A 22,325-nucleotide genomic window follows, 5' to 3' on the forward strand; every position below is an offset into this window, starting at 1 on the left:
TCGACAATAATAATAATAATAATAATGTCGACAACAATAATAATAATGTCGACAACAATAATAATAATAATGTCGACAACAACAATAATAATAATGTCGACAACAACAATAATAATGTCAATAATAATAATAATGTCAACAACAATAATAATAATAATGTCAGCAATAATAATAATAATGATGTCAACAATAATAATAATGATGTCAATAATAATAATAATGATGTCAACAATAATAATAATGATGTCAATAATAATAATAATGATGTCAACAATAATAATAATGATGTCAATAATAATAATAATGATGTCAATAATAATAATAATGATGTCAATAATAATAATAATGATGTCAACAATAACAATAATAATAATGTCAACAACAACAATAATAATAAAAATAATAATGTCAACAATAATAATAATAATGTCAATAATAACATTAATATCAACAACAATAGACTAAATAGAAGCGTATGTTTATAAATTACTGAGATGTGGATTGCCAATTCGTATAATTTGGATTATTTGAACCACTGTTCCTGTCTTGGATATTATTAACGTTTCAGTTCATGTAACACTCGATCTAGTGCAACAGACGAAGCGTTAAAGCAATCAGTCCTTCGTGAATTTTTTTCTGAAGGTTAAAGGTCACTTCCGGATCAAGCTGTATTTGTAGATAAAGAGTTTCGTTTTAAATTTCACATCGACCGAACCTTTGTAAACATATTTAAGATTTATAAAATTAGTTCGAAATATTAAAATACTAAAAAGAACAAAAATAATCCAGTTACATAGTTATTTCATTGCTATATTTCGTTTGCGTCATTTTCTTGTTCTGCTTCAACTTATGCACGAACGTATCCTGCACTTTTTGAACGACCTGGTTTCTGATAATATATAACGCGATCTATTGTTTGTCGAGGCTTTAGTGGATTCGTTGACGGAGCTTCAATTAAAATCTAGTAGTCTTCACGGGTGTGATTTCCACCGGATTTTTTAGGAAGTTGCTGAATTAATGAAAAATCTATCGTAAAATTCAGTGTTGGGCCGATTAATAGAATTCAGAAAAATCAGAACTTTTCGGGTTATCGAAATCGGAAAAAAAAATCTGTTGATTTTCCAATGCTCAAAACGATTCTTTTGTCTTTAAAAAGAAAAATGTTCCAAATAACTTCTTCCACTGTTGGTTGTTATGAAAAAAAATAAGTATTTATCGATTTTTAAACTAATAGTAAAACTAAAATCTATACACACCACAGTCCCACAAGTGTATGTTTACGTTTGCGAAAATATTTGCACATTTTACATGTGTTTTTACAGTAATCGGATAAAATTACTCTGTAGTTGAATATTTAGAGATTTATAAATAATCGGAATTGGAAAGTTAATACAAAATCAGTAATTTAATCGAAATCGGGGAAAATATTGGAATCGTCCCATCGATAGTAAAAAATAAATTTGTCTTACAAAATTGCCGTCGTTCGTTTTTCCACACTCTATCGTTATGTTCATGGTAAGCGCTAGGCTGAGCTCTAATGCTTGGTTTTCCCTGTAAAAGATTCACGAAACTCATCAAGCTGCAACCACTAGAAAGAATTTTCTTTTCTTCCTTGACGTGCATACAACTGAAAGGAACTACCATGAACGAAGTTTATGTCCAAGAATGTCCCGCATGTAAAATACAATTTGGCGAGTTTAAGCCCGACGTTAACTAATTATCAAGCGGCTATTTGAAACAATCAAATTCTAGCTATTATTAACTCATCATTTCCAAGCCCCTCAATGTGGTCATCAATAGGATTTATTCTCTTGGCGCGAAAATCAGGAGTATGTCATTTCTGAAGTGGCCTTTTCTCTGGTAATTACGGCATGTTGTCTGATGTTCTGGGAGGTCCACCCTCTTGGACATTCTCTTCCTCTTTGATAAGACGGTTAGTTTATTGCTAATCGCCTGAGTCGTCCTAACCTGGGAATGTTGAGGGAGTTGCCTCGGCACATTTTGCAGGTTAGAGTGCCCCCCCCCCGCGTGGCGCTGACTTCTCAATGTCATTTTCCGACCCTGTTGTCTAAATTCTTGCAGTGGACGCGAACTAAATAACCTGTCAGACGTTGCTTTCTCTCTTTGATAAGAGAGTTAATTTATTGCTAATTGCCTGAGACGCCTCTATTACCCCGACAGGGTTGTTTGTGCATTGTTTTCGTAGGCCACAGTACTCGTCCTCACGGGTTCTGACTCCTCAAACACGTTTTCTGATCCGAATGTCGCATTGTTCGACGTGGATGGGATACAGTAGAACCCCGGGATACGGTGGCCCTAGGGTACGATTTTTTTTTCTTTTCTTTTTTAACTTACGATGGTGTTTCGATCCTGGTTACGGTATTCCCCCCGCCTTACAGTGTTATTTATAATGTTATTTGATTACATGCCTGTGTAGTATATACTTTACTGCGTTTTGTTAATTTTTAATGTTGTATTCCAGGGTTCTACTGTACATCATCTCCAACAAGTCTAATTTACTCTAATTTTCCAGCATTGGAGCCTTAAAAACGGTTGCTTATTAGTATATACATATCTAAAAAAAAAAAAAAAAAAAAAGGGGGGGGTTCCGGTTATATTTAATTACTATCTTTATTTTGGCCGCCATTTTTTTTTTTTTTTTTTTTTTTTTTTTACTATTTTCTATTTGAAGCATATTTCTAAAATGTCAAGGTACCTCCGCAGAAAAAAAAAAAAACACATTGAAATATTTTTGCTTTTGTCTTCCCATCCAACCTGTGACATTCGATGGTCTTGGTGTTCTGCCGGGCCTAACGGTATCCATTGTATCCCATCGAGCAGAAATGATCAATATCCTACCAGTTTGAAGGTGTCATTTTAAATAGCTCATTTAAATACATGTCGGAGATCGCGAACACTCTGTATAAGGTAAACAAAACGCTTTCTTCCACAATAATGGACAACATAAACTACTCTTTTTAAATCTGACAAATTTCGAGAACGAAAAACAAATCTCATAAATACCATAAAACAACAATAGCCTCATCTCTGATATATCATCAAACATAATTTCTATTATTACAGGTTTCACAAGATTAGGTAATGTACAAATTGGTCTAAATATCTTCTGCCACCCATCCCCCAAGAAATAAGCACAAAGAACAAGATGCGTTCAATAAGCTTCCAGACTTTTTTGTACATGCATACATATCGTAGACTCTGGAAAATCTAATATGTCATCGCCGTACATCTTATGAGATGACTGACCAGTTTAAATGATTTCGGGTTCATATGAACAGCTACAACAGGGATTGGAATACACCCTACTAAAACGTGGTTGTCACAGATGGTTACTTTCAAAAAGGCTATCGGGACGTGAGGACACTTTAAAAGAACGATATGCGATAAAATTGTTTTAAATTCAGAAAAAAATTGCCAGAAGAGCGTATGGAATGCTTCAGACTGCTTTTGGATCCTCTTGCACGAATAGAACATCAGTTTGTAAATGGCATAAGAGATTCAAAGAAGGCGGAGAATCTGTAAGGAATGATGAGGTGTGGAAGGAGTAAGGACGTCTGAACACAAGAGTTGATTGGCCAAATAAAGAATTTCGTCGATGAGGGCCGTCGTGTATCAAAAAAAAAAACAAAAAAAAAAACAATAAGTGCACAATTTGATATCGGTATGTGAACTGGACACACAATTCTGCGCAAGGAATTGAAGATGCGGAAGATTTGCGCAAATACATCAGTTCACAACTCCATACAAGTCAGACTATTTGACCAAAATGGGCGCCAAGCAGTTCCTAACGCTCCCTGTAATCCAAGACTTGGTTCCTGTGATTTTTTTATTCCCCAAGCTAGAGGAAAATTTTAGATACTGTCGTTATCAGAAAATAGGCTGACAAGGGTCATTGACACGCTCACCCAAGACGAATATTTTGGGGCCTTCCAGAATGTTGCAACGGTACAGCAAGTGCATTGCTGCCGGGGATTCCTTAGAATGGGGCTAATTTCATATCTGTAATATCAATAAAATTACCCATACGTAAAATCTGGAAACTTATTGAAAGTACTTGGTAAAGCTTCTTTCTTAGAAGGTCACGCCCGTGGAACTCTCTTCCGTTTGCCTGTTTCCCACCTGACTACAACTTGGATGTCTTCAAGTCCAACATAAACAAATTCCTGATGAACCGCCTCCTTAAGTAAGACACTTTATCAAATCTCCAATACTAACGATTACTACGATATTATCCCATTGATTACTGGACACGCAATAATCCTTATCCCTGAGTGGCTTCCGGGCTTTGATAAGTGGTGACCTTCATGTAAAAAAAATACAGCATTATAAAAAATTTATTGACTTCAGTTTATGCTTATGAACGTAAAACAAAATAAAAGCATTAGAACGAAAAAAAACAAAACATACAAAATAACAGTTGAATAAATAAAAAAAAAAAAAAACTAATGAATTCCGTTTATTCTCTCTCCATGCTTTTTCCACGCACACAATACATCGATAAGTTTATTTTTATACAAAACTATTGTCGTAGCACGACTTGTGATACGTCACGAAGTCTTGCTTCGTTGGGCAGTTTTAGTATATCATTGTTACTTACTGGTAAGGCTAAAAGAACTTTCGGATTAGCATTTTAGTAGCGTTTATAAGTCTTCCGGGCCAACTTTCTTTCTTTTTTTTCTTTTTTTTCCATAGAAATAATAAGCGTTTTGGACCATCTCTTCGCAACACTTCATTACAATCAGCATTTTTTAAACTTTCGGAAAATCTGTTTTGGAAGGTGTACTTGAATCATCGGACCCCCCCCCCTTTTGTAGGGATAACGATATATGTATATAAGGGATATTTTTGTGTGCGTTTGTGAGAGTTCGTTCCATAGGCACACCTAAACGGCTATTCAGAGTTTTTAGATCAGTATTGTATGCGAATGTCTTCGATGAGTATTGCTAATCGAATAATCCGAGAAAAGAAAGAACTTGTAAATATGGCAGAAGTTAACGCCTTATACAGCCTAACATCACAAGTGCATTTGAGAAATTTTATTACTACACAAGCCGAAAGGGCTGGTATATAAAATTGGCAGTAGGTTCTTTGATATGACAAGACCGTGTTGGAAATGTTTCTGTTTAGAGCACAATTGAACATTTTTACTTTTGAATTAAGAACTTAATTCAAGCTATTATACACATATAATTCTATAAAATGAGCAGATTTTCTACAGTGCAATGTAAACTACAATTTAATTTGGACTAAATCATCGCTATGAAGCATCTGATGCTTCCTTTCGGTGCATCGCGATGTGTCTTAAAACTAAAGCAGGCAATTAATTGATAAGATTGAAAAAAAAAATGGCGGATTTCACCGATTTCGATGACGATAAAATATGGGAAGGTTAAACATTCGTTGATCCTCATGAAATCCTGGACAACGTCGGGCTTCCCTCGTTCTCTCTCTCTCTATATATATATACTATCATTTCAGCCCGGTGTTGCACGGGTGTTTGGTGGTGTATGTTGAGCAAAAAAAAATAAGTGGTCAAGTTTTTTCAAATTTGACCCCTTGACATTTATTGTTTTGGGCTCAAATCAAGTAATTAAGTTTGTTCCATGTCCAAGGAACCTATATCTAAAATTTCAAGTGTTTATACCCAACATTGGCGGAGGAGTTTGGTAAAGTTCTCAAAGGTCAAATCGGTAAACTTTGACCCCTTATTAGTCAAATTTCTGGCTGAAAAGGGATTACAAAGATTTCCCCAAATCTCAGACCCTGTATATCAAATTCCAAGTCTGTAGACTGAAAATTGACAGCGTAATTGCGTAGGGAAATGCACACACACACACACACACACACACACACACATACACTTTCACTTTTAAGTTTAATGATTAAAGTTAAATTCTGGAAATCAAAATATATACACATATATTTAAGTTAAGAATTTATTGTTTGAAACAAGAAATATATGGAGAAAAATTATGTTTTCCTTAATGCATGGATTTTTAATAATAGCTCATATTATTAGAGGAAATAAAATGCAATTAGCAAAATGTTCAGCTATGAATAAACATATCTTGCTTTTCGGCACATATATAGAAAACGTTATTTGAATGGTGAATAAATCATAGAAAAAAGGATTCCATACAACCTGGGCAGTCAATTATCATTTGGCTAAGATCATCCTGAAAGTATTTCCTCAATGTAATATCCGACAGGATAATTCACTTGATCTCAAATCTGTGACTTATCTTATATACATGTGTGTGTGGGGGGTGCATATTACACTATTTTTTTTTTTAAGTATACATTAGATCGGAAATCCTATTTGGACGAACGATTTTACTAGGTCAATATTTTCTATGTTTGCATATGTGTGTGTGTGTATATATATATATATATATATATATATATATATATATATATATATATATTGTCGTAGTAGTAATTTAGCTATTCGGTTTTGCTTAACGACACTTTTTGGATAAAGACTGTCAAGCTACACAATTGTCTCACCCGCAGTGCTGTAGCCGGGGATACATCTTACCCCTTTCACTATCCCCCCTACAATATAATGAACTCGACTTGACATGTGTAAAAGATACCTATTGCAATCAATTGTAACGTTTTGTGCGTGGGAATTTTTTTTTTAATGTTTTATTTATTCATTTTTTCGCAAGTTCTTTTTTGCATAAATGAAAAGAGGATTGTTCTCGAAATGTTTTTTTTTTATTTAAAAAAAAATATTGTTATCGCCAAAGCCCCACGCTAAGATCAAAGGGTCATTGTTAGAACGTGACTCTAAGTTTAGCCTAGTTGTTTGACGGCAGGGCTAGGGATAAGACATTCTGGACGCCCGACTCTGACTCCTGAAATATTGAAAATGTGGTAGCTTTAACCCGTACAAGAATGAATATTTTTCTTGGCTGTTTCATAGCTGCGACTAAACGCTCTTATGTTAATTTCATGTTATTTTTAATGTAAGTTCTGTCGTGATGAGGCGTGAAGGCACTCTATGTAAGAAGCTCACAAGGACGAATGATTATTACTGCTAACATAGACGGCTATTGAACTGAATCGTTTAAAGACCAAGGCTGTAGGTAGCAGGAATTCAGTCAACAGTAAGAATGTTCCACGAGCAGGCTGGTGGAATAGGAATCTGTATTACAAGAAGGTATCAAAACACCGAATCGATAAAGACAACAAGACGAAAGTCCAACGAGCTCGAACAAAGGAAGCGGAGAATAATAGATCAGGCAGTTTCAAATTACACACGATATAAAATCATTAATTGCTATCGAATCCACCTACTCTTATAGTTTGTCTTAAGTTGTGAATATCTTCAAATATGTATTGTTGGTGTTTTTTTCTTTGCAGTATATCATTTCCGGTTTATTTAATGTTGAACAAAATGATTTCAACAAAATCTTATCCGTTACATCTTCAAATATTCCTTTTTTTTACATGGAAGTCACCACTTATCAAGGCCCGGAAGCCACTCAGGGATAAGGGTTATTGCGTGTACAGTAATCAATGGGACAATATCGTAGTAATCGTTAGTAATGGAGATTTGATAAAGTGTCTTACTTAAGGGGGCGGTTCATCAGGAATTTGTTTATGTTGGACTTGAAGATATCCAAGTTGTAGTCAGGTAGGAAACAGGCAAACGGAAAAGAGTTCCACAAGCGTGCACTTTTAAGAAAGAAGCTATGGAATCTACGTTTTGATTTCGGCATAGATAAAGAGTGGGGAAAATTACTGACAGTGGTTTTAGCTAGACAGGTGATTTTCGTGAAAGATTGGCGAGGGGGACCAGAGATTGGAGCTCAGACGAGCACTTTCCATGAAAATAACGATAAAGCAGGGACAGGCTCGCTATGTCCCTTCAGTGCGGAAGAGATTGCAAGGAAGAGAAAAGGGCATCCCTCACTAAGCTACGAAGTTTATTTTGAACTCTGTCAAGACAAGATAAGCTGCTTCGAGCAGTTCCTGCCTACATGTGGCAGCAGTAATCCATCCTTGGACGTACTTGGCTTCTATATAGATGGAAAATTGCATCAACAGTGAGATTTCTGCTGGAGCGGTAAAAGGATCCCACCATTTTCCCAGCGACCTTGGCAACAGATTTGATGTACATGTTCCATTTCAGATCAGAAGTAAAGGGCAACCCCAGAAGCTTGTCAAAACATGGAGCCTCCTCAAGACGAGAGCCATCCATTTCAATTGATGGCTGATGGGATCAGAGCGTTGATGATGTAAAGATAGAAGCTTGGTTTTAGATGCATTAAAAGTAACCAACCACATCTTCCCCCATTGTACCCTGCGCTCAAGATCAGAGGAGAGAGAGTATCAGAGAGAACGCTGTCATTTACGGCCTTTGATATGTTGCCATAGATGGTCGTGTCATCAGCATAGATGTCAACGAATTCTTTGTATGATTTAAGTATGCGTTTTGGGAGATCATTGATGTAGACCAGGAAGAGATTTGGATCCAGGATGGACCCTTGAGGGACACCGGCATTAATACTGTAGGCTTCTGATTTCTGCCCATCAACCACTACTCTTATGAGCCTATCAGAGAGAAATTATTTAATAATTGAAAAAACATTTCCAGTTATATCGTAGCTGGAAAACTTGTGAAGTAGGCCTTTATGCCATACCTTATCGAATTCCTTTGATATGTCAAGAGCAATGCCCTAAAATTAAGCCTTTGTCGAGAGATTCACTAATCCTATGAGATATAACCGTTAGCACATCTGATGTAGATCTAGCAGGACGAAAGCCATATTGCATGCCACTAAGAAGGGTATTTTTGCTGAGGTGGTTGACTACTTTATTTAATATGGATTCCAGCAACTTACTCATGACACACAGGAGACTTATTGGGCTGTACTGAGAGAGAGATGAGTTGTCACCTGAATTCTCAAATACAGGGCATTCTGATGAGGTCTTCTAGGGCGTTGGGTAGCAATTCTCCTTAAGACAACGTTTAAACAGTTTTGTAAGTATGGGGGCTAGTTCTGGTTGAAGCTTTTTGAACACTATAATTTGAATGCCATCAGGGCAAGTTGTTTTACTGGAATCAAGGTTCTTGATTAGCTTGGCGACATCACGCACAGATATTTGTATGTTGCATAGCATGTTGTCTGTTATAGTCGGCCACCTCTCATGGGAATAATGATAGAGGAGAGAGAGAGAGAGACAGAGAGACTAGTAACGGCTAATGTTAGAAAGGGATTGTAGAGAGAGAGGGGGAGGAAAAGAGATCACGCCCATTAGACGTGCATATTGTACTTTATCACGAGAGGAACCTCTGCTTTAAGTTGCACCTCCCAAGATGTGGCAATGGTACACTATTCTAGGACGTATCTGATTTTTAGAGAGTAGAGGATTTCGTCCAAGATGGAAATGGCTGTCCGAATAATCCATATTATAAAAATTAATGCATATCGCAAAAAAAAATTGACTCCCCCCTCCTCGATCCTGTTAGTTAAATTCTTAGCCCAGAACGCAGAGTTTAAAAGCAACGTATTGTTTGCTTAGAAGGCTGAAACAGTATTTTTTTAAAAATGTTTATAGATTAGTTTTCGTGAAAACAGCGTCTTATAGTGACAGACGCTACAAATAAACCGGACTTATTCTTTATATTTTCATAACACCAACCCAGTCTAATCATTTGGAAAAAAGCAGGAACAAATGTGTTGACGTATATTATACGTTTTAATACATGACACCAAGACTATATTAGAAGTGACACTATATCCGGCGTTCAGAATTATGGTGTTAAACGATCATAAGCAAACTGAATGAAAAGACCAATATTAAAATAAAATTTAAAAAATTGGAGACTGATATGCTGTTACTGCTGGTTTAATATTTAAGACTGGGTTGGTGTTAAGGAGAGTTGGAGAAAAGGATAGTGATTCCGTGATTAAAATATGAATTTTATATGCAAATGGGCAAACAAGTACCATTAGCGATGTACATTTTTTTAAGGAAATATAATTAAAAATAAACAAAAGTATTTTATTTTTATCTTGTTTGTGATCTATTTGCGTAAAAAGTTGACATTTAAAAGAAGTTATAAGAAATTTAATTCACTGTAAATCGTAATTAGAAAGTAATCCGCTTTCAACTATACTGATTATTTGAAAGTTTTGAATTTTTTTTTTTTTTAGATGATGGCTGATTGTTTATATTACTTGGACTATTGTTCTCATCTTGAGTGTTATTTATGCAGCAGTTCAGCCGGATTGCCCTTCGCTCGTATTCAGGCATATTGGTTGTTGGATGGAAAAGAAGAGAAACGTTACTAGCTCCGTAGATATATAAAAAAAAAACATTGTACACCCGTAAACCAATTTTTTTTTATAAATTCGAAACTAAAACCAAAAAATAAAGACTAACTCATAGAATACGAAAATATAACGGAGACAGTATTTTTCCCCCTTTTCTTTTACAGTCAAAATGAGAACAATAGTCTTATCAATACAGGATTATTTTACGTACATCCTTTTATTTACAATACATTAAAATGTTTATAATTTCTTTTAAATACTAAGTATTACACGTTTTTAACGCAAATAGATCACAGATGAGTAGTTGAACCAAACATTTTTTTTAAACTTTTATTCTGAACTGTATTTCCTTTAAAATAATTTTTGTCGCCAATAGTGACGTTTGCATATAAATGCTTGTAGTGAAATTATGCATAACACCCTAAAATATGCGTACACAAATCGTATGTTACTGTGTGTGCACATTATATAGTGACAACGAAAACGTTAGCCCTTGCTTACTTTTTGCACGTGGATTCTAGCTTTAGTTTCGTAGCTAGATATCGTAAACATGTCTCCTATTTTTGTAGTTTTGTGCACATTTTTTTGCATCGTCTCGTATGTCGTTTTAAAATTCTATGTGCATGTTTTTTGTTTATTTTTAATTCTTAAATTTCATTGGTTGTTGTACTTGCTACGTCACCATAAGTATGTAGCATTTTATAATTCGCTATATTTTCGGATGAGCTTTATTATATAAAAAAAAAGTGATATGGGATAGTGTATTAAAAATAATTTGGACATGTTTTACAATAAACATCAGAACGAAAAAATTTCCAAAAACCAAATGTATAACAATTAAATGCTATAAAAAAAGATAAGTAATTCTTTTACCTATCTAGGTAAGCTTTTCGTGTTTTAATTTATTTTAAAGAGTTTTAGTTTGAAACGCACGCAGTACTGGGCTCTTGCGTTAAAATAGATATAAAGATGGCGACACGAATTTAAGAATTGCTCAAAACTGAAAAAAATAAATAAAACAATACTGATGGCAATCAACTCAATAAATGCTACGGTGATATTTATTTGGTGAATTGTGACCAGTGTGTTTTTTTTTATTTTTGAGTTTTGGGTGATTCTCGGGTCTCCAAACAAGGCAGCCTTATATATATATATATATATATATATATATATATATATATATATATATATATGTGTGTGTGTGTGTGTTTCTTACCAGTTTTTCGGTTTGCTATCTATAATAAACCATGCACATTTTTAAGTTATTGATGAATCACTACTTACCGAGGCTAAAATCTACTCGAGGATATGGGTCTATGAAATCGATAGACTTGCAATCGAATTATAAAAATGAGAGGATTGAATATCATGAACGAAATGAATAAAATTTGATGACTTTGATTAAATTTATGGTACGCGTTTATTGAAATTATTTGAAGCTGGCACAGTTGTAGCACTCAGAGAAGCAGTATTGTAGCTATGGGATCCACAGATGGGCCGTAGCTAGATAAGTTATTGCTGTGGAACTTTAGAAAGGACGAGCGATTGGGGTACAGCCGGGTACCAAGCATGAAAATCACGATAAAAGAAAGAACACATTTCTTTTTAGAGAAAGTAGAGAAAAAAAAAAGACAGAAAAAGCTGATACGGAAATAAATTTGAAAATTAGTATATGATGAGAAGCATTTAGCTTAGAAATGCCATCTCCTAAAGAATTTTTCCCTATATTTCCTCTATAAATTGTTCTTATTGTTCTGATGATATAATAAAGCTATATATAACTTTTACTCCTCATTTTTTTTTTTCATTTTAATTACATATATATATATATATATATATGTCTTGTCTTAAAACTTTATTGCAATTTTCTATATATGTATCGTTGCGTATATAATTATAGGAATGTGCTTGTTTTATATACATATAACATTTGTTCCTGGAGTATATTTGAATTCCATAAACTTCTTCCAAGCATATTTTCTTTCTTCCAAACCCAACTTAAACCTAAACTCGCTACGTATTATTTTAGCGTCACTGGTTGTTCTTCTCGTTTGCTACGAACGCGCCGACCCACCCGTGTTCGGCGAAACACCTGTTTACTTCATCCAAACAAGATAACCCCCGAGGTCGGTAATTTTGTTTTATGAGTTCCGGCCTGTTTATAATTATGACTGACAATACTGTGGCCTAACCCAGGTCCGCCCTTTTTATTATTTTATTTTATTTTTTTTTCGTATGGAAGGTGTAATTCATATAAACGTCTTCTCATTGACAAAAAAGTTCGTTTCTCTTTTTTTTTCTTGCTATTTCAATAAAAAAAAAAAAAAAAAAAATGAGACTTTCGTCCTTGGCGAGAATCACGTCAGCTTTGGAAACCATATTGCTATCGGGCTTCGCGTCGTATTTGTTTTTATTTTATCCGATATGAGTTGCCTTGTTACAATTTAGCCAAGATCAAAGTGTAGCATCTGTTCCGGCAGATACTGCACTTAAGATAATTTGTACCAGTCAATGGAGGGGAAACCCCCTATACTGGGACAATTATTATTTTTGGTAACCAGAGTGCCCCCTTTTTGCCTACTTTTAGGGGAGCTGGTTTTTACCTCACATTAAAAACGGCCTTGTGCCTAATTTGCTCAGTGGGGGAGCAAATAAATACCATCTGTTCTTCAGATGCAGCACTTCCATTTCTCGTTCTTTCAGTGAAGGAGAAATCCTTCACGACTGAGACAATTTTTATTTTTGTACCTTTTCTCCACGTTAAAAAACGACCCTGGTGTCTAACTGTCCCGTGGGGAGGCATTGTAAATAGGTACAATGACTTTTTTTTTTTTTTTTTTTTTTTTTTTAGAAGCTAGCCTTGTTTAAGAGGCCCATATCTATATAATTTACCCTTAAATTAACGGCACATTTTCTAATTAGTTACTGCTCATCTGGACTTACATAAATATCCGATTACTCATACGAAATTAACGAAGACCAATTTTTGGTTTACCTTCTCATTTTACGGAATATCAGCTTTAAAAATTAATATTTAATGGAATATATAAGCATTGGAAATTACCGTAAATATTTATTTTCGGCAAAGTAACCATCTTATATAACCGTTCATTTATATTAGGTACCTTATCTCCTGTTACTAAAAAGATGGTTTCTTTTCTCAAAAAATGTTCTCGTGAATAAAAAAAAAAATATATAATTCTAAAAAGAGTAAGTCTGCATTTTTTCTTCAATTTTGTTCTCTTCGTATTTTGTTTTAACTGACGATGAACTAGACACTCGCTTGCTATTTGATACATTCAGACCAAGACGTAATTTCCAAGATTTTCGCCGTCCCTTTGTTTGTGCTTTTTCTTTTTATTTCGATCAAAGTTCTCATAAATCAAGAAGCCCCCTTCCGGGGTCTAACACATGATGTCTATATGTATATTTATATATGAATGATTGGCGCTTTCTCATGTTTTTCAGGCCGGACTTCGTGTTTGTAGAATAATTTGAATTTATATCAGTTAGCTTTTTAAGGTTTCAGCGAGCAATTTTCGAGGTTATTTCAGGATCAAAGTGTTTGGGAAATGGTCACTTCCACAAGTGTCCACGTGCACTGTCCAGTTGTAATCCATAAAGATACTATAACTACTTATAAAAAGGTCAATTGTCGAGTTATATATATATATAAATTTTTTGAAGAACTTTTACTTATCACTAAGTTAGTAAAGAGAAAGTAATGTTTACCTCTTTTCAATTGACCATTTAAATAGATACATATCTTTCTTGTAGTTTCTTGGTCTTACTGGATACCAGAACAAGAATTTAGTCTGGTAGAGTATCCAATTTCGTGTAATTACTTGAGGTAATCACTTGGAGAAAGTGCACCATTCATCGTAAAAACCAGCGTGGGTTAGCCATACTGATGAGATCTTATTTAGACCATGAATACTATGTAATTTGTAATAATTAGCGAGGGTTTATTAGCCAGGGAAAAGTATTATCATGTTAGAGTGTCCTGACAAACACCTATGCACACTCGAGAATAGTGTTTAGTAAGAATTTAAGGTATTCAAATATTTCCGATTGTGATTCACGAAATATACCGGAAATCGATCGGTTTGGAGAGGAAATTGTTGATCCTATTTACGATTACATAAACGGTATCAATGTTTATGTTGCTGAGCTGTCTATACGTAGAAAGTTTCTCAATATGTGAACAAAATAATGCAATGATATGAAACGATTCCGAGTCAGGGCCCATTGATTCAACTTGTGATGTGAGTAGCCTGTGAGTGGTTACTAAAAGGGCTGAAGACTAATCTCCATCGATCGAGTAGAAGGTGAGAAATCCGTATCATTCCATCGCCTTACATAGTGGAGCTTGCAAGATTCACCAAATATGCAAATGTTGACCCAAGTAAAGATTAATGGACTATTCTGCGAGGAATTTGAAGACGTTCGCTCAACTTGTCAATCGGAGATAAGTACGGAATACGTTAAAAGCCATTAAGGTTAGAGTGGTAACGAACCTATTAACCCAGTTTGGTTTTCAGGTGATTAGATGTTCTAGGTGTTTGGCAAGGAAATTAATCTGATTCAAGAATTAAAAGTGAGGTGGGGGGGGGGGCAGATCGTTTTATCGGGAGTGTCGTGAGCGAAGGGAAATCGCATGAGAAACATTTTATTTATTTTTGGTAACAAAATACATTCATAGCAATGTTTCTCTATCTATCTATCTATCTATCTATCTCCGTTTTTTTTTTCACTTTTTCCCTATTTATAGCCCCGCCTCTATTTACCTTCCCTCCCCCTCTCTCCCTCCCCCTCTCCCCCCTCTCTCTCTCTATAGCCCCGTCTCTTTTTCTCGTGCTACCAGATCGGGTTTGCCTGAAGATATTGGCTTTCTGAGAGGAAATGCACCTAACATTGATGCTTTCTGTTTTTCTACTTCTTTTTGCAAAACTTAATTATGTTTGCAAAACTAAAGCCAAAATCTTTCCCCCTTTTTCCTCATTCCCTTTTTACAATCTACACTTCCTGACTGGTTTCCTAATTTAAAATGTATCAAACATTAATACTGTAACTCTTTTCTCTCTCCCATTGCAAAACTCATTCAGGTTCTGCAAGGAACAAAAAACAAAATCCACTATAAAACTACCAAATCCAACACTACAAACTAGCAGTTGAAGATATAAATAGCTTGAAGCATAAAAGCCTTCCACAAAATGACTGGATGCAACACTTGAAGAACTTGGAACATAAAACTTTACACATTAAGACGTCGATGAGGCACCAGAATACCGATTGCCCTCTCCCATTCCCTACAGAGGGGAAAATTCCCACAATGGGGTCACCTTTTGGCCGTAGGTGGCGACCCGTAATGCTTTAGAACGGGATTCTGCTGGCTGAGCACCTTAACACCCAGATCCAACTGGCCGTGAATTTACAACACTTCACTTTGGCTCTTACTTCTGTTAGATGGTTGGTCAGAAAGACCCAATTTGATCAATCGGCTAGTCATGAAAGCCCTAATAACAGTAAATCCTTACAAAAAGAGAACAAATACATCATACACCAACACATATACAAAAAAACAAAACAAAAAAAGCACACACTAATATTAGAAAACGATGGCAAGGGCCAATCAGATGGTAAAACTAGATGCTACCAATAACAAACCCCTTTTTTATACATTACTGGGGCCAAGGAAATAAGGACATTGTTACAAGCAACTACACCTACTGTTTGAGTATATCATCTTTGTATCCTTGAGATGCTTTAGCGAATGGGTCTCCCTCCCAACTATCTGATATAGGGCTCCGAGTACGATGGAGAGCAAGAATGATGAAGGAAAATAATACTTCATATGACTTTAAAAAAAAAAAATCAAAGACCCTATCCAGATTCAAACAGAAAGTGAAGACTAAAGTACAAACTTTCCTGAATATATAATCTTAGAATCGCAAGACAATACACAAATAACCAAAATGTCTCCATTTCCTAATCGAAAAAATTATAAACAAAAATCTAAACACAAACAAATAAAAAAAAATTAAAGAACGGAACCCTATTTATGTAAGTATCTTCTAAAAATAGTGCTAGAAAATTTTTAACATGGACAAAGTTCCACGATATAAATATCAAAATCTACCCTCACAAAACCCACAACACCTCAAAAGGAGTCAACAAATGTCCAGAATTAAACAACTGCTCCATAGAAGAAAGAAAACAAAGTTATAGACACCAAAAGAATTACAATAAAAAGAAACGAACAAACACGACGTATTAACATATTAACCACTAATTGAAATGAAAAGTGGATATGTTCACATTAAATTAGAAACATATCTCCAGACCACTTCTTTGCCTAAACTGCAAAACATTTGGCCATTACAAAGAATATTGGAACAGGAATATAATATACCCAAAATATAGCAGTAATGAACACCAGAAAATATAATTCCAATTAAACATAAAATGTCCGAACTATGTTGAGAATAATCCAGAATACTCAATTCTCTGCTAAAACTGGATTAAAAAAGAATAAATGGATTAAAATGTACAAAACACATAAGATTTACCGAAGCCAGAAAGATCATTGAATCAGCTTTCATGATAGAACCAGCTAGATTGTACGCAGGTGCAACCAAAAACAATAGAAAACACAGAACTGAAGGGGATCACTACTCTAATAAAGACACTTCAAGAAGTAGTTAAGGCCTTGATGACCACCCTACGGCAACTATCGTTAGCTCAAGCCGTACTTTAAAGTTACTCCCAAACAGCCGAATGTAAAACCCTACAATACCTCCAAAACAAAACAAAAAAAACACATGGAAAGTAACAATACCCCCAACACCAAATGCACAAACGCTTAGTACACCCCGTAAAGGGGAAAAATCAAATCTCTCACCAACCAAATAGAAAATAAATGAAAAATATAAAAAAGGGCAGACCCCCCCCCCGATCCACCTCAAGAATTACAGATCAGAATAAATTTAAAACCTTGGAAACAATAGAAATAGACGACAGACACTCTGACCCCTAATAATCAAATAGTAGAAAACAATCATACAAAATAATCTCAATAAGACAAAAGGAAATCAAATGCATAAAATCTAAACTATGGTCAACAAAACAATCCAATGGAATTACAGAGGTATAAAAGCCAACTGAAATGAATTACTTCTAATATTCAATCTCCGTCCTACAATAATATGCCTACAAAGGATCTTTTTAAAACCATGTGAAAATATCAACTTCCATAGCTTCGCTGAATGGAACCACACGCACAAAAAAAAAACAAAAAAAAAAACAAATAGAGCTTCTGGAGGAATATCCATTTTCATTAACAAAAACACAGCACAAAGTCAAATAAATCTATAAACTACCTTACAGACAATTGCCGTCACAACCACCGTATATAGAACGTTTACAATGTGTTTCATCTATCTACCTCCAAACGACCTTATAGATAACACAGAAATAGAAAAACTTATCAACCAACTACCTCGCACTTTTATTACTGACTTAAGAGTTATAATGCTAGTTGGGGATGCTCAGACACACAAAAAATAATCATTGTTGAAAATATTAACAACAACCTACGCCTATATAATAACAAAAAACACACATTTATTCACTCTGCTACGAGCTCGACAATTGACCTTTTTATAAGTAGTTATAGTATCTTTATGGATTACAACTGGACAGTGCACGTGGACACTTGTGGAATTGACCATTTCCCAAACACTTTGATCCTGAAATAACCTCGAAAATTGCTCGCTGAAACCTTAAAAAGCTAACTGATATAAATTCAAATTATTCTACAAACACGAAGCCCGGCCTGAAAAACATGAGAAAGAGTCAATTATTCACCCCAGAGAGATCATCTCAGAATTTACACAAGTTGAAAATATGCTGAGCTAAAGCACGCCAAACAATAATAGAAGGCAAATAATGGAAAAACTTTGTGTCCAAAGTCAATAATAGCACCAAAGACAACACCATATGGAATATAATACGGAAGATGTCAGGAAAAAAACACCAGTTTCAACCTCAATCTATATAAACAATAACAAAATAACACCCCAAAAAGGACATGGACAACATGCTAACAGATAATTCATCATTCAAAAGTTACAATAAAAGATTCCAGACTATTAAACAGAAACCAGAAAAAAAAACTGAACTATAAAAGTAATAATGAGGAAGAATACAACAAACCCTTTACCATTTATGAACTAAAGGATCCATTTAAAAAGTCAATAATACTACTGAGAGACGAGATAAGATGACATATGAATTCCTTAGACAACTAACAGATCAAACATTAAAGTATTAACTAAATGACATCTGGACAATTGTCAATCTTCCAGCTACAAGCCAGTCATTCTCATACCAAAACCAGGAAAGGATGCATCTCCCACCTCCAATTATCGCCCCATAGCTCTAACAAACTGTGTGGAAGACAATGGAGAGAATGGTAAACCCTGGACTAATTTCTTGAAACTGATGAAATAATAACCAACTTTCAATGCGGCTTCTGAAAACATCGAAGCACTAAAGATCACTTAATACAATTATTTCATGTCCGTGTAGGAACATGCCTGTCGGACATCAAGGAACAGGAAACAGAAATTCCACAAGGAATTATTTTGTCTGTAACATTAAAAATTAACAATATCGTTGAGTGCAGAAACCAAGGAGTGGATTGTTCACTATATGTCAATAATTTTCTAATTACGTGCGGCTCAAGGCATATCCATATAAATGAGCGTCAACTTCAACAATGCAACAATTGACAAAATAAAAACTGGACAACTGAGAATGGATTTAAATTTTCCACTAACAAAACAAAGTACATGCATTTTAGGACTAATATTCCACAAAAGACCTACATTCATTCCTGTTATGGTGTCAAATGTTAATAAAACGAAAAGAACACAGGACTTTTAGAAACCTGTATTCACATATATTACAGGCAAGGCGAGTTGAGCAGTACCATTCCTCAACTGTTGAGCGTTTGCACGCGATCTTTTTGGCCGCGTACCAAACTCTGACTGCCGGGCACCGGTACTCGTTACCGGAAGTGACGTCACGAGATAGTCCATTAATCCCATGGAGGGGCGTCTCCAACATATTCCTCACATAAAAAAAACCCTAAAAATATATCTAATAAAACTCTCCAGCTAATGCAAGTCATTGCACACATAGATTGGGGGGGGGGCGGACAGAAAAAAAACATCAAAATTATATAGATCACTAATGCGATAAAATCTAAATTATGACATTTTTTATATACGGTGCCACCAGAAAGTCATACATAAAAACATTAGATACCGTTCAACATCAAGACCTCAGGCTTGTACTGGGAGCCTTCCCAACTTCTCCCATCGATAGTCGCTGTGCAGAAGGCAACGAGCCACCATTATCAATTTAACTCGACAAACTAGTCTTACAATGCCCGACCAAAATTCTCTCTTGCCAGACAATCTTGCCTTTGTATTGCAAACCCCCTGGATTACCCTCTCTGTGATAGTGAAAAATCGCAACTAACAAATCCAGCCCATGGCTGCATCTTCAATCCTAAATACCAAAACCTATTCTACCAAAAAGTAAAAGCTATAAAACCTTTTGGTCTCCGTATGAAACCACTAGTGGAAGACGTAGGTATTAATCACCAACATCTATTATGCCATTCAATAAGCTTTCCAACCTAGCTACTAAAACAGCCAGAAATTATCCTTGAACTAAACAAGCTCCTCAAAAAAATCAAACTCATCCACTAAACTATCAAGAAAAACTCCTTAACATTCAGGAAAATTACCGCAAACCATCAGCATATATACAGATGGTTCCAATGACAGCAACAGAACTCGATGCGGATTAGTATCCAATAACATTACCTTACAGAAGCGATTACCAAACTATGCTTCAATTTTTAGTGCCGAAGCTACAGTTATAGACCTGGCTCTAGACCTCATTACTGACCTCACCCACAACAGATTTGTAATTTTCCCAGAGTCCATATCAGTATTCGAATCCTTAAAGCACCAAAACTTAAATAACCCGCTACTCTCATAAACCTATTACAAGAAAAAAACAAATAAAAATATCTAATTGTACTGGATCCCCAGTCATTTTGGAATTCAGGGCAGGGGAAATACTGCCATAGCTGTCAAAAGGCACTACAACACGGTATAAGCAATATAAGAATTTTACACTCGGACTACACACAACTAATTAATCTCATTATGGAGAAATGGCGAGAACAATGGAATAACTGCCAAAAAACATTTTTTTTTTCAAAATAAAACCCATAATAGAAGGGTTACCAAATTTCAGAAAATTGAAGAAAGAGGAAGTAGTTTTGTCCCGGATTCGTATAGGACACACGCACATAACCCACTCGTTCATACTAAAAACAGTCCCTCCAGAATGTTTGGCATGCCAAGAACCCTTTACAGTAAACACTTTCTTTTCGATTGTGGCGACCTCGCGCATATCCGACAAAATTATTACGATGTCGAAAATACAAAGGAACTATTTAAAAAATTATTTCTACCAAAAAATACTTATATTTCTGAAAAAATGAAATTTATGCAAAATTATATAATTTGAACTCCATCCAACTTTACCCCCCCCATAAAAACCGACATTATCTAAAACGACTAACGTGATTTACTAAATAAAGTAAAATATCCAACCCACGAAAAAAACAATCAAAATTACGGAACTCTGCATTAAATAACCAAGAAAAGAAAGAGTAATATGCCGTAAAAATCTCTGCCCCCCCTTCTCTCTCTCTCTCTCTATATAGCCTTGTCTCTTTTCTCTTTGTCTGTCTCTCTCACACACACACGCAGAAGACCGCCTCTTGTCTGTCAATACATATAGTCCCATTTCGTCTTTCTCATATATATATATATATATATATATATATATACATGATGATGATGATGATTGCAACGTCTTGTCAGACGAGTGCCATTCCCTCAGACATTTAAAATCCATGATTCCAAATGTCTGAGGGAGTATCTATACAAATATGATGTTACAGAGTCTTAGCTTTGTACGACAGCTAAGTCTCTCTCTCGGTTCAAAATGTTGAGATCCAGCAACAAGTAAGAGCAAGATAGTCAGCAACAAATTAAACTGCAGACCAGCTTAATGCGGGCACTGGTCTTCCGCTTTATGGTTTTTTTAAATCAGAGATTCGCTTCTCCTAGAAAGGTTGCCTTCACCACAGCTTACGGGAGCCCTTTCTACCCCAATACACATATACACACACACACACACACACAAATATACACGGTGCTAGTTGGCCGTTGACCCAGAAAGAGAGTTCATTCGCCCTTTGGATGGTCTTGTTTTTAATCCTTCAGGAAGACTAGCCCTACATATACATACATACATACATATAGATTACACACACATACACACCCACACCCGTCTCTTTACTAGCTCTCTAGGTATAGCCCGATCTATAACCCCCTTCTATATACAGTACAGTACTATTGTTCTTCTCTCTCTATATATATAGTCTAGTCTATTTTCCCTCATCCACTCTCTGGCGCCATGCTCTTATGTATAGCAATGTTTTGCTCCCCCTATAATTCTGTTTTTCTCCCTGTCCTTTGCTATACAAGAGAAACTGGAAACAATAGATAATTTAACAGTTAAAAGGCAGCACAAAAAAGTAAAAAATCAATAACCAAAAACAAATTATATTTCGTTATGGTTAGACTGACCAATTTGGTATGTGACCCTTTCACTCGACAGAATTTTTTTATATCTCTTAAAAATGACTTTTTCTCGTTTAGCCAACCCTCTGCGCCGTGGGCGGTGTCCGTCTAATGTCTTCCCGTATTGTGTAAACAAAAAAACCACCCTTTCATTGGAACCCGATTTGTAATTTTTCTTTGTGAAAAGAAAGGCCCAAATGTTAGCGTCATTAAAAAGCAACATTCAGTATTTTCAAACGAATTAACTTTGCCATCATCTCGATGCTCCGTTGCTATTGAA

General features: G+C 35.3%; 1 protein-coding gene across 12 annotated transcripts in view; it reads left to right on the forward strand.

The window, feature by feature from the left end:
- The window catches only part of LOC145260423 (homeobox protein six1-like), a 1,097,433-nt gene that overhangs the window by 1,020,654 nt on the left and 54,454 nt on the right, over positions 1 to 22,325 (forward strand). The gene's annotated exons all lie outside the window — the stretch shown is intronic.

The sequence above is a fragment of the Euprymna scolopes genome, chromosome 36 (assembly GCF_053919585.1).
Source record: "Euprymna scolopes isolate OS-2025 chromosome 36, ASM5391958v1, whole genome shotgun sequence".
Classification (NCBI taxonomy): domain Eukaryota; kingdom Metazoa; phylum Mollusca; class Cephalopoda; order Sepiida; family Sepiolidae; genus Euprymna; species Euprymna scolopes.